Source organism: Dipteris shenzhenensis, chromosome 8 (assembly GCF_047967505.1).
Source record: "Dipteris shenzhenensis isolate YYH24624 ecotype China chromosome 8, Dip_SZ_1.0, whole genome shotgun sequence".
In the NCBI taxonomy this organism is placed as follows: Eukaryota; Viridiplantae; Streptophyta; class Polypodiopsida; order Gleicheniales; family Dipteridaceae; genus Dipteris; species Dipteris shenzhenensis.
The window spans coordinates 3,472,326-3,478,672 of NC_141603.1; positions in this window are offsets into that span (position 1 = coordinate 3,472,326).

Here is a 6,347-nt window from a genome sequence, read left to right on the forward strand (position 1 = left end):
ATGGAAACTTTGGGCTATTTCTGTACTTGATACTTGATAATTGTGATGGGACGCCTTGTAGGATGATTTTACAATCACAAAACTTTGAACGTGTCTTTTACGTGATAAATCATATCTTCATTTGTAGTGATGTAGGTTGGAAACATATTAAAATTGTCAATATAGAATAATTAGAAAACTATGAGTGGAAAATATTTTGACTTAAAATTAAGCTAGTGTAACAAAGATGCAAAATACTGGATTTTGCTAAGGTCGAACGTAATCTTTTTTTTTTTGGTGGACTATACATCCCTTTTAATCAAAAAAGGGGTCTAGCAACTTCAAGATTTGTTTTTTGGTTATTGGTTGTTGTGGTTTATTAGTTTACAAGGATAACCACTTCTTTTATTGAGCAATATGGACCCTTCATTTACAAAACAGTTTCATAATCATGGCCTCATTTCATGAACTTCAAGAGTTAGAAAACCTGTTTAGTCAGAAATGAGGATATCCATTTCTTTTCTTAAGCAATATGACCCCTTTATTCACAAAAGGGGTCCATATACTTGGATTGTTTTCATGAACTTTGACACAAAAAAACTACATTCTGATCCAATTTGCTCAAATGCTCAAATGGTTTTGCTCAAAAATTAGAAATCCCCAAACAAGACATACCTCATCTTTTCTACACAAACGCTACAAAAGACATTCACAACAAAGAAGTCTTTTAATTGCTAACAACAAGCCCATACATCATTCGAGCAACTGTCAAAAAACACAAAACATGTAGCAAAAAATTAGCAATACCAGAGGACCCAAAAACAACTGGTGGACTACACAAATTACTGCATTTGAAGCGTGGCATGATAGTAGAAATTTTCTTTGGAAATTTGGATGTTTTAGATGGATTGGTCAACGGCGCAGATGGCATATTCAAAGACTCTAGTGAAAATAGAGAACCACATGTCCTTTGGGTCCTTTTCAACAATAAGAACATTGGCAAAATGGCACGTTTCAACAACCGACATATTTACAACAACAAACTTTATTCCACTTGGACACCAATACATACAATCACTTGCGAATTACAAATTGGTAAAGGCAACTTGAATATAGTATCTCGAACACAATTTCCGATACATCCAGGTGCTGCAAGAACAATCCATCGCTCTCGCAAGGCCTATCCATGGACTCCCTAGCATTTGATCCCTCCTCATCAAATCTCATCGTCTTGCATACACAGCCCTATCTCGTGTATGCAACCCTGAAAATTTATATATCATGAACCAAATTGAAAATAAACACATCAAAGTTGATCCTAATGTTCTTAAAGAAATCGACCGCTTGAAAAATCAAAGATTATGGAAAACAAAACAACTAGACTTCTCCAACAATCATATCAAACTTAAAACTTTGCAATCACTTAATACTAGAGCTCTAAAATCACACTTTGAAGATATTATTCACGATAAAAGCCTCCTAAATGCATCAATACTTTGTTTTCAAGAATTGCATAACAACTCCTCCAACATCCTCCACTTGCCAGAATTCAAATGCTTACAAAAAACAAATGGCATTGGGATTGCAACATGTTACAAAAAAGACATCCACTTGATAAGAGAACAATATATCCATAAAGAAAATTGTGAATGCCTATTAATAATCTTCTCAACTAAAATAAATGAAGAAATTGCTATCATCAATGTATACAATTCCCCTTCAACATCAACCACAACACTTAACTCATGCCTTCAAATACTACTAACCGATATACAAACATCCACAACAAAAATAATTATCAAAGACTTCAACATCAACTACCAAAATTCAACTAATAGAACAAAAGAACTCTCCACATTCATGTACAAATGGAACATGACACCAATTAATCAAGCAACCAACTACAATTCATGGGTCTACTTTAGATCATATTTGGACAAATAAACCACAAGATCACAATATACACGTCACAAACTTTATTTACTGGACAGACCATTCACTCATTTATACTAACATAGAAATTCCATCTCGACAGGCCTAACCTGAATCTCAAAATTCAAGAATTGGAAAAAGATATTTGCATGTTTTTTTTATACACATGACAGAAATTATTCTCTTACACACCACTCTTACTCTTGACATCAAGAACATGTAGATAAGTTTGTTGACACCTCGTGGATTAGTCCAAAGAGGGGGAAAAGGACCCTTAGAATTCAAGTTGGGCCATTGGTTGGGCCTTAAGAATTTCCCCACTAGAGGGGGTGATGGGGGAAAATGAGGGGATGCCACATGGAATTCCCCAAGCCTTGGATAGATTTGACAAGGTTGCTTGAGGAAGCATTTGGAGAAGACTCATGGAGAAAGAGGCATGGACGGGTTGGTTGATGTGGGAGAAAAACAATGGGCATTTCACGTCACACATGCAGATGGAGGCTCTTCCCAACATATAGTAACTAATGTCATTTGTGCTAGATGGTGGTAGAGGTACTAGGTCCTGCTCAAACTATAGAACTTGTTACTCTTAATTAGTTTTCTTTATAAGTTGAAAATTGCCAATAAGAAATTCTTTAGGGATGCACATTCCTTTAGCAATTCCTAAACCTCCTTTAGTTTGGACTTTATGTAGCTTATCATTTCTGTGTATTTGGAAATAGTTAAAAATTTTTCAATAATGTGGTCTACCCTTTCCCACTTACTTGGATGCCTTTAGCAACACCAATTGTCTTTTTTATATTCAGTAGGCATCATAGGCACTTATATGTAGGAATTTTTCTATGCTTCTCACCCACACAAACAAACAGTTTCATATGTTATGCATTTTAATCTCTAGTAGAGGGATACATGAATATCTATTTTGGTTTACGCTTATTAAAGGTGTTTTCTTTGTTGGATCAACTTGATTACTAATGACACTCCAAGATGGTATTGCTCCCATTTATAGAGTATAAGGTCCACAAAACCTTTCTTGCTAATAAAAGCAAGACTCTGGTCTGCTCATCATGAGTACCATCTCCAACTTGGGAAGAGCCCAACTAAGTTAATAGTTTTACCATTGATGAAGAGATTCCTAGCAAGCTCAGAAGAAGTGTTTGAAGGGCTTCTCCCATTACTAGCTAATAGTAGTTCATTAAGTCTACTCCCACTACCTAGTAATAGTAATTTACCATAATCTAAAAGACTCAAAAATCTCCATGGGCTAGATATGAGAAGATACACACTTATTTGACCAACCAAGATCTAAACAATAATCCAAATGAAGGGGGTTTGTTGATGGTCATCCTCTAAGTGGATAACATGCTACTCCACAAGCACAAATGAGGACAAATTTGCAGATTTCAAGACTAACCTTGAACCCATAAAATATATATTCTTCATCCTTGCAACATCATTTTGCTGAGGTGTGTATGGCATTGTACACTGGTGGTGGGCAATGCCTTTTTTTCAACAAATATACTATGAAAGTGTTTGATATATACTCCCCCTCTCTATCTATTCTCAATGTCTGCAACTTGCAACCTATATCTAGTTTTTATCTATTGAAATAATATGTTAAAAACACATAAATAAATCCAAATTATTCTTCAAAGGATAGATCCAAGTAAATCTAAAGAAATTATCTACAAAGATCATAAAATAAGATACTATCCCATGGATGGCATCCTCATGGGAAACATCACTTTAAATAGTTGCAATTTTTTAATAGTGCGAGCAAATAGATCCCTTGGAAAGGCACTCCTGTGCATCTTTCCCAAAATGCTGCCTTCACAAGTATGTTTTGGAGGGGTCTCTAGTGTTTTCATATTCAAAACCATATTGTGTTTATGTAAACGCTGCAAACTACCATAGTTTACGTGGCCAAATTTGGCATGCAATAATTTTGCATCTTTCATTGCAAGTGTAACTATTGCCACACAAACATTTTTCGTGCTACTATCATGTTTATGAGCAGATACAAACCATGATGAAGAGTGTCTTTAGTGACTATCTAGTTGTCTTTTGTCTATCTCTTATAGTGCACTAATGATCTTCACAAATAATATCATATCCTCTTCTATCAAAAGAGAGTATTGAAAGTAGATTCTTTTTAATAGAAAAGGAAGATGCAAGTCAATAAATCTAATGATGGAAATTAAATATTTCCAAATCCCTTCATAGGATAAGAAGAGCAGTTTGCACATGATAAGGAGCTGCTACTGCAAATGAACAAAAAAATGTTTCTTAGTAGTTTTGTGCCTTGATGCACTGCTATCAAAATACCAAACTAGATTTGAAGTGTCACTCACACTGAATGAGCTATCTTATAGATTGGGATCATATCTGCCAAATAAGAAATGACCACTCTTCAGCCACATACTTCGCTTAAACATTACCTTTGTAAGCACTTGAAGCATTGGAAACTGGGATAGACATCCCACCTTCCAGTGCTTCTACATTTATTGACATGATGAAGTGTCTTCTTCTAGTAATGGAATCTTCACTTTTCTTTTCTTATAGACATCCCAGCTTCCTTCTTCTTCTTCTCTTTTTCCAATTTCTTCCTACATTTATTGATATGATGAACCGTCTTCTTATAGTAATGGAATCTTCACTTTTCTTTGCTCTGCGTACTTCATCCTTTTGCTTGTTGGATGGTTAAACTATGAACCGCTTTTAGGATTACCCTTACTCCTATTATGGACAACAAGGTCTTGATCACTTCTTTGAGAAGCGAAAGACTTATTCTTCCCTATTTGGTCCTTTTGTTATAATAGACCCACAAACTCCTTAGATTGGAGAGGCTAAGCATTGCCTCTCAAAGATAGTGTAAGATAATCGTGGAACTCAGGTAGGATTCCCATGGCAATTGCCATAGCAATTGTGGAAACTTAGGTAGAATTCCCATAGCAATTGCAATGTCCTAGAGATCTTCTGTTTTGGAAATGATCTCATCAATTTGAGGATTTGCTCTCTAACATCTCATCAATGTTGAGGAGTTGTTCTCTAAGGTCTTGGATCTTAGTGAAGTGCTACAATATAGTATTTGCTCCATGAAAATTCAAGTTCTTAATCTCTTTCTTGAGAAATGAGACCTTCTCTCATACTTAGCTAGATACATTGTCAGCAAGACATGCCAAGCATGCAAAGAAGCCTTAGAAGTCTTGATGTAAGGTATACCAAACCTCTTGATTTATAAAGAAATCGAGGCAATAGCATGTACATCATGAGAATCCCAATTCCCCACTATAGGTCCAACAACAATTGAAGGTGTGCCTAGTGCATTGGGATCACCATCTGCAAGATGAGGATTATCCCCATTTAAAATTCCCATAAACCTATGACAAGAAGGCTTTTAACCATGAATCTCCATAAGTAGTAGTTGGTGCCAGCAACTATGCTTGAGACAAAGCTCCATCAAATAAGCCACACAACTCACTTATTCTGAATGGTATTTGCACCAAATAATGCATTGATCTAACAAGCCAATGCTTGATTAGTGCAATTGATGTACAAGCAAATAAATTTCCCCTTGGCATGAGGGCAAAAAATGTAAACAAAACAAAGCTAAAGCCCCAAAGTTTTGAGTGCAACTTAATGCAACTCTTTCCGAGAATTTGAACTTGCAAAGGCCATGTAGAAGAACAAAAACTAGGAATCTGTATTGCAAAATCTAGAGTAGAATTTGAGCAATTAGTGAAAATACGAGGAGCTCGATGATTCAAAGGTCAAAGGGTTTGAGAAGTAGATTGACCAAAGTGTAGCACCATTTGGGAGCCAAATGACTTGTGGGAGTTAGATGAATCTAGGAAGTAGGATGGATATGGGAACAAGCTGTGCCGGATGGTTCTTGGGTGCAAGGAGAAAATCAAACTAAATTGGGACATGATCTAGATATAGAATTTAGGAAGATCTGAAGGAAAATTCAAGTAAAACTGAAAGGGATATATGGGAAGATTCAAAATGGAGATTCAGGTAGATCCAAAAGGGAAATTCGAGCAAATTCGAAATGAAAAATTGAGAAGATGCATGAGTACAAACCGACTCTCTTCAATTTGGAGAGCTCCTTCAAGCCTAAAATGGCTAGAACTTGGTTCTCAAGCATACATTTAGGCTTCATACTATAACACTCTTCAATAGAATGGTCGAGTGGGAATAAGCAACTAAAGTAGGTTGGGCTACTTTAGAGAGCAAATATAGTTGCAACTAGCCCAAAATATTTAAGAGCCAGGGAATCTCTGTACGTTGTCTGCTTCAAAATTCTCAAGAAACAGGGGCAAAACGAACAACAGATGAAGCTATGCAATGGTGATAAATGAGCAAACAATAGAGCCCTCTTCTTCCCCTCTTTTTCTCTTTTCCTCTCTCTTTCCTCTCCTCTTTCCCTCATATGC